The sequence below is a fragment of the Artemia franciscana genome, chromosome 10 (assembly GCF_032884065.1).
Source record: "Artemia franciscana chromosome 10, ASM3288406v1, whole genome shotgun sequence".
Lineage (NCBI taxonomy): Eukaryota > Metazoa > Arthropoda > Branchiopoda > Anostraca > Artemiidae > Artemia > Artemia franciscana.
Window position 1 is genome coordinate 34,024,593 of NC_088872.1, and position 8,809 is coordinate 34,033,401.

The window sequence follows — 8,809 nt, forward strand, 5'->3', positions numbered from 1 at the left end:
CTGTCCAGAACTGCCGCTCGTACGGAGGTGCTGAGCTTGGAAATACCGACCATCGTCTTGTTTCTGCAAGGACAAACTTCGGTTGAGGGCCAACAAGAGTAAATCCTCTTCCTCAAAGAAGATAGACACCTCTCGACTGAAGCAAGATCCCTTGGTTCGTGAACTCACATATTTTTCGGATCAATTATATCCTCAAGTGGCACACTTGACGGCGAAATCTCAGCCAAGGCAAGCTCTGTGTTCGTACGACTCGTGAGAGCAGTCTTCCACTAACCGCAAATTAGCCGCCATATCAAAGCCCGAATTTACAATGCCACTGTCTCAAGCATCATGCTGTACTCATCTGGGACACGGTCGATAACCCAGACACAGCTAAGAAAGGTTGATGCCTTTCAGACTAGATACCTGCGCCGAGTCGAAGGCTCCAAATGATATGACAAGATCTGCAATACTGGGATCCTTAAGACCTTCAAGCTGGCGAACCTCTCTACCCAAGTAGAAGTCTGCTCTCTAAAGTGGTACAGCCACCTGCTCTGATTCCCGCAAGGTCTAGTCTCGGACTTCAATACCTCGGAAAATGGCTAGAAACACCCTTGAGGATGGCCAAGCACTAGATGGGCTGATGTACCAAAGCCTGCTCAGCCGCAACGTCAACTCGAACGAGGCCCTATCCTTAGCCCTGGACAGGGCTACTTGGAGAAGATTGACGGCGCTGTCAACCAGTTCCCTCCACGCTGGTGACCCTGTTGAGCAAGAATGTTAAGTCATGCAAGTCAAGTATTGAGAAAAGGCACGCATGTTTGACTTCTACTATCCCTAAATACGAACGGCAATAAGATAAGTCTTTCAGGGAATGTTGAGGGGAGTGGTGAATTAAACCAAAAACTTAATGTGTAAATTGGTTGTCAAAAGGGTGTAATTCAGGAATGACTAAGAATATTAACTTGGAATTTTCAGGAAATGGTAAAAAAGATGATCAATTGACCAAAAAGGCAGTATTACACGCTACCACTATTACAACTACTGCTGCTTCTACTGCTACCACAAGTACTGTTACTACTGCCACTAAAACTGGCACTTCTGTTGCGAGTGCTACTACATCCGAGGATATCGAGTGTATTGAAAAAAATATCTGAGTAAACGTTAAGGGGGAAGTTGAAGTAAATCAAAATATACTGTACATACAAATGGCTGATATGGACGTATCAGTAATATTTTTGGAACGTCTTACAATATCAAGAGGAATCTTCAGGGGCATCATGAGTGGGATGTTCAGTTGACCAAAAAGCAAATGTACCTGACACTACTGATATTAATACTGCTGCTACTATTGCCACTAATAATAATAATAATACACTATTACTGCTACTGCTGTTCCTACTACTACTATGGTAACTAGTACAATTAAGGCTACACGTTTGAAGGTGAAAATTTTACAGGATATTGAGGGGGAATTTGAATTATACCTAACCACACTATGCGAATGCAGATTGTCAAAAGGACATATCTCAAGAATTGATTTGGGTATCAAGTTGAAACTTTCGGAGAATACTTAAAGGGGAAGATCAATTGACAACAAGCTAATATATGCACGTCACTACTAGCACTAATACCACTGCTACTTTTACTAATACTGCTACTAAACTACTTCAACTGCAACAACTTGTAAGGCTTAGAGTATTGAATATCAAAAACGCAAAGAGTATTTTTTGTCAAAAGCGCACAAAAATAACATTTTTGGAACGGCTTAACGTGTCAAAGTGAAACTTCCAGTGCATCAAGAAAGTTGTATTCAACTGACACAAAGATACTATGATATATTTAACGAGGATATGCACAGGAATAGGCAGAATCAAATTCTACAAGCCAAAAAAATACTCAAAGGGCTAGTCTGTAATAGCATAGGCTAACTATGCCTAAAGAAAACATAAGTCTTTATCTCCTTGGCGCATTGCTTTGTCAATATCCTCCCAGGACTCGCCTATTAAAATTTTATATTGAAAAGACAGAATGCTCATATTTTTTGATAAATATTAACAAAAAACTTTTATAAATATGTGTAGTTTCTCAGTTACTTGCAATTTATGGTTCTACAATGCTTTCAATTCAAAGTAATGAATGCAATTTTCAACGGCTTAGCGGAAATATTTCAATGCAGCCGTTGAACTGTTGTGACGCAGAATCTTGCAGCAAAAATCAAAAGAAATTTGACGGATCACATGGCCGTTGTTGCGTCGAACCGCGTTAGCGGTAACCGAAGCGGTTTCATAAGCAAGGTTGCCAACTGTCGACACCCAAAAAAGAGTGCAAATCAAAGTCAAAATTTGAGTGAAAGTTAGTCAAAAAAGAGTGCAAGTAAAAAAATTTGTATAGGAGCGGCTGCTGCCGCTTGCGCAGCCCCTTTTTACTGTTCTCACCTTTCTTGCGCCATTTACAAATGATTATCAGTTATCTTTCAATCAGTAAAAATATTTCCTTTAAATTTGTCAGATGTATTTAAAATAAAGTAAATAAAGTTAGGAAGACTCCCTACTTAAATAAACCTCTAAATAATGGGCTAGATAATGATTATCATTTTTTTAGCTTAAAAGGTAGTCCTCTGCTGAAAATTTGCAGTTGTATATTTTGATTGCTTGGATGTTTTTTGAACTATAGTGACTGCATCAAATCTTCAGTTAAAGTCATTTTTTTTTCATTTCATCCAAATGTTTTGAAAGGAAAATAAGAGGTCCATGTAGCTAGCTATGAACTATAGCTTACTTCACTGTAGTCAAGTCAAGTGCCGTTTTTTTTGCTTAATACTTTTTCTATCATCATATCATAAAAGAGTGCAAAGAGTAAATAATAGTCAAAACAGTTCAAATCAGGTTAGTGGTGTGAACGTATGAAAACAAAGAAAGGGAATAAAAAATGAAAAGAGAAAAAAAAACAAATAGGTGAAAAAACGAGGATTTTATCAGCCAGTAGCTAAATATGAAAAACAAGCAAATATTTCGACAAGGACCTCCGCCAAGTCGTCCTCAGTGCTCAAAGAAAAAAAAAAAAAAAAAAAAACAACAGCAAAATCTAACCTTTATAAGTGAACTACACGAGAGGAAGACAGACACTGACTCAACCAACAAAAAACCAAGTTTAAATCAATGAAAGAGAAGTTACCAATTAGATTGAATAAGTATCCTTTGCCTAGCAACAGATTTCGCCTGTCTACAATTTCGGTTTTCATTAGATATGCGGACAGGTTGTCTTAAATTAGACTGAGCGAAAGTATTCATAGAGTCTTTTAATATTAAATTATTATAAATTGGGCTTAAGGAAATATCTCCCGTGTCTCTATTTATAGCCAAATTTCTATTTATATGTTTTTTTTTTATCACAATAGCCTCTTTAAAAGATTGCGGTAGACCATTTACAGTAGATATTAAAGTTGCCTCTTCAAAAAGAACTAAATGGGCAGGATTTTCGTATATATGCTGGGCCAGAGCTGAATCAAAGTTGTCATTTTTATTTTCCAATCTCAGGGACTTATCTATTGAAATTTTGTGTTCTTGCAATCGTTCCCCTAGTTGTTGATTGGTCCTTCCAATGTAAAATTTTCCACATGAACAGGGGACCCTGTAGACACCACTACTTAGTATAGGGTCCGTTTTATCCTTTCCCGAGTTGAAAAAATGTTCAACTTTTTGTTCAGTTTTAAAAGAAACAGAGAGATTATGTTTTTTTAAAATTTTTCCAAGTTTGTCGCTGAGTTTTGAGACGTATGGTAATGTAGTGAAAGTTTTTTTCTCAATTGCCAGTGTACCTGAATCAAGGGGGACGGGCTTCCTGTTTTCCTGTTTTATCTTTTTTAATCGTCTATCTATTATATTTTCAATGAGGTTGATTGGGTAGCCATTACAGAATAGAATATTTTTAACATAATCTAACTCGAATTTTACATGATTACGTGAACATATTTTTAGAACCCTGTCGACTAAAGAAATTACTACCCCTCTTTTTACACAAGGAGGGTGATTTGACGAGAAATGTAGATACCGATCATTATGGGTTGGCTTTCTATATATAGAAAAATCCAGGCTAGGAATATTTTTTATAATTAAAACATCCAAGAAAGGGAGCTTTCATGAATCTTCCAGTTCAATTGTAAATTGAAGATTCGAATCAAAAGAATTCAAATGAGCCAAAAACACTTTTAGAGAGTCCTGACCATGTTCCCAAACAGCAAGAATATCATCAACGAAACGAAACCAGAGAGAGTGTTTTAAGGGGAAACTATTCAAAGCAGACTGTTCTATGAAATCCATGTAAAAATTTGCCAAAAAAGGAGACAAAACAGTGCCCATGGGCAGGCCCTTGACCTGAAGGAAAAATTTTTCTCGAAACCTAAAATATAAAGAGAACTTGTTGCAAAGACGTACAAGCGTCATTATTGTGTCAATTTCCAAGGTTTTGTAATCTGCCCAAGTAGAATTTTCCTCTAATTTTCTTTGTAAGGCCTGTTCACATTTATGGACATCGCATGAAGTGTACATGGAAATTGCATCAAAACTAGATAAGATAGTTTTTTCTGTTATACTATGATTTTTCAGCTTCTCAACAAGATCTATGGAATTTTTTATATAAGATTTCTGTGTTGTTAGAAGATACTTGAGAATTGTAGCTAAGAATTTTCCTACGGCTGTAGCTGGAGAGCTATAACACGCTACAATAGGACGCAACGGAGTATCCTTCTTATGAATTTTGGGTAGACCATAAAATTTTGGGGCTGAACAACCTTTTGGGTAAAATTTTCTGTACATTTGAGGGGTGATTAGTCTATTATCTTTTAAAATTTCTAATTCTTTTCTCAACTGCTTGGTGTATTTATCTGTGGGATCAGTTTTTATTTCTTTATAAGTATTTTTATCCAATAAAAGGCTATTTATTTTATTTTGATAATCTGCAGAATCCATAATCACAACTGTGTTTCCTTTGTCCGCTCTTGTAATTACTGTATTTTTATCTTTTTTCAATTTTTGGAGGATTTTAATTTCTTCCTTTGATTGAGATGTAAGCGACAATGACGGCTTATGATCAAGAATACTCTTCACTATTTCCCCTCTTAGTAGGTCTGGATTTTCCACTTATCGGGGTTTAACCCCTAAAAGATAACAACAAATACTTATCTGGCCACGTGTCACTTGAAACGGCACGAATAACTACAAGAATAACATTTTTCACATTTAAAATAGCCTATATTATTGCTTTAATGCTATGTGAAGTTCTGACAAGGAAGAGGCTGGGGCTTCGGGTCTGTTTCTAATTTTACCGGCAAATACACCCTCAGCAATTATGGAAGAAAACCTGTTAAAAAATGTGGTTCTTTGTAATTTACATAATAATTATAGCTAAAACATTTTACATGCAGTCCTGCTCTACTTTAGCCCCAACCCTCATATTTTCTATTGATTCTGCCAATCTATCCCTCAACCCTAGTACCTGTTAATTGAAGCAACTGTGGCAAAACAAGAACTGGGAAAACAAGTAAAAGGTGGCAGAAAACATTGGAGATGTATAATTTGGACTATATATTTGCAAATTAGGCATGTTAGGGGTAAATTTTTTGTTGTTCATATTTGGACTTACAAATAAAGTGAATATACCACTTGATGCCTTTTTGTATGTTCTTTACAAATATAATCATTGCTTATATTGCTAGTTCAAATTTAAGCACTTTGACCTTACTTAACCTAACAAATTTTGGCAGTGAAAAACATACATTATTTTGTCAAAAATGACCAAAAACACATACTTTAATTGAAAATTTGGCATCAAAGAAGAAGAAAAACAGCATAATATTGTAAAATTTATTAATCCAACATAATTGTAGAAAATCAGTGCTCATAGATTATACAACATTTATAAAATGGACTAATAATAAACAGTAAGTTTGAGACCAGTGCTTTAAGCTTTTTTACACCCAAAAACTATTTGGGTGTATTTTGGTCATTTTTCAAGAGCTCAAAAAGTGATTAAATTTGAAATTGCAATTGAAGCACTAATTATGTTGGTAAAGAACATAAAAAAGGCATCAAGGGGTATGTTCACTTTATTTGTAAATCAAAAATATGAACAACAAAAAATTTACCAATTATTAGTATAGCTGAATGATTTTCCCCTGGGTATGTAGGCTAAGTGGAAGGTCGCTTATCCCTGATCCTGTCCCTACTGTTTTTATTTGGTTGAAAAAAATCCAAAGAAAGTTCCCATTGAAAAGGAAAGAGACCAAAAGTGAGATTGAATTTATCATAGCTTGGAGGTTAGCCTGTCAGTCTGTTTAAAGAAAACAGATTCATAATTGAAGCTTTGTTCATTTCAATCTTAGGGAGGATCTACATTTGTGACAATTCATTAAATGGTTATAAAGGGATACGTTTATTTATTTGTCTTTTTTGTTTTCAACATGATTTTTTAATCTTTAAAATGATATAGATTTCTTACAAATTAATTAGTCATACCATAGTTCCATTTGCAAGTTTTGACCTAATTTGTAACCCTGGTCTCAAAATTACATATAAATTTATTAAAACTAGAAAACATAGAACTCCTCTCTGTTTAAAAGAAAATGGATGGAAATAAGTAGGTTTTAATACACTAAAGTCCTAGGGCCATGGCAATTAAAACAAAACAATGAAGATTGACTTTAAAAAGCTTGACATTAAATAAATATTACATTCACAAAGAAAAACCATTCATAAAATTTTACTTTTGTGCTCAGTTGCCAACCTGAGCAATTGCCCTAAATTTTTAAACCTTGCAAAACATTCACCAGCCACCTCTTATGACCTACACTCTTGTCTGTACATCAACAATTCATTGAAAAGTTAGGACCACCTTACTGGCATTTCTTCCTTTGTACTTATATTTAATAGGTTTAAAAGAAAGCTTCTATGGCTATGTCAGAAGCCCAGTAAAGGACCAGGAAGTGCAATAGCAAGCTAAGGGCCAGTCATCCTATGCTTTTGCATACCCTTTCTGCTTACTGACCCCAGATTTCTCTAGGTAACCTGTCAAGTTTGGGCCAATTCTGGCTGAACTTAAAGAGTCACATCACTGACCTTTGTCCCAAACCAAATAAACTGCTAATGCCAGGAATTAAACCTGTGCCCTTTGGATAAAGGATTCTCAACCTAGAGTGTCAGCCACTTAGAAAGGAACACAAATGTCACCAGAGAACAAAAATTATTTGGAAAAAGAAAATATTGAAAAAAAACAACTCAAGTCATAGTTGCTCCCATTTTTCACTGCTGTCCCACAAACAATATGTATTTTATTTAGACAAATAAATTTTAAGACAGGTATCAACAAAACTCCATCAGGGATTGTATTTACTTAAGATACAATCAGCAATATGAATGCTTACTTTTGTGATATTCTAGTCTTGAAATAATAAAAAAAAGAGAAATTATATGTTCTATTTGTATTCCGCCAGCCCATTTGAGAAAAATCATCTGTGACAACAATATACCTATGGTTGGCTCAGAATCTCTCTAAAATGCTTTAAACAGAAGAGATTTTAAAAACAATTATACTGATCAGCAAGAAGAATATTAACATAACTCTCTAAACTTGGCACTTTTTAAGACAATTTTTAGCAAAGCAAATGCAGAACTTTAGTGGTGTCCTATGTCATCTAAAAAAAAAACATTAAAATGTGTCAGATGTATTTTGATATAAGATGCCTCAAAGACTTCTAGTTGAATCTATGAAATGAAGGGCCAGGTATTCCTTTACATTTTATACAACATGTAAAAAGAAAAACAGTTCAAATTTTTTCACAAAAGAAGAAGCTTGATGTAAAAAAATAAATTTATTTTTAACAGAAAGAAACTGGCATCAATGAAATCAAATAAAACAAAAATTCATGGAGAATAAATAATATCAGCCATATATTTAACCTATGAGGTGGCATAAAAGATTATTTCTAAAATTAGAAAAAAACAGTGTTATGGCTTAAAGTTCTGCTCAATCAACAGGAATTGTCTTTTTAGAACTAAGGCCCAAGAAAAAGAAACTGATAACCAAAAAATAAGAAACCCAACAATTTTAGGACCCTCAAGAGGGAAAAGAAGTAGAGGTAGGTACTTCAAAATACCTTCCTGGGACATACTTTAGCCTGTAGACACATCCCTGAAAGTTTTATTTCCCTAGCCTAACCTCTTTCAGATAGCCAAAAGTAGCTAAAGGAAAATTTTATCCCTACTTTACCTTAAAAATCCAGTTTATATAGCAATCTCAACAAATATAGACTATATAAAAGGTTATAGGTATTGGCCTAATCATTCTAAATTTTTTTCAACTAAAAATTAAAGGATGGTTTAAAAACTAGGCCTGTTTGATATAGCAATATTTGACTAATTCACAAATGCAATAGCTGCCTTCCTAAGAACCAACCTTTTTAATAACCAAAAAACTTTTCTTCTGGCTCCTTATGAAGCTTAGCCTATGCAAGATGGGCCTAGAACACCAAAACCCCTTTAGATCCTAAGGAATATGCATAAGATTACTTACAGGTCAACTTTTTCTGGATATTTGCATATTCATTTGCAATGCCTCTAAACATAGATGGATCTTAACCAGTTATGCAGGGTATTAGAATCATTGGCTTCAATTTTTGTCAGGTATTTAATTAGTAGAGATCTTCTTCTTTCATTTATTGGTGATAGTCCACTCTCAGTAAGCAGAAACTTAGTGTTTGTTGTTTTCCTAAGACCAAATATAAGATGGATTATATCATTTTGAGTCGTTTCGATTTTTTGCATATGGGTCTTAG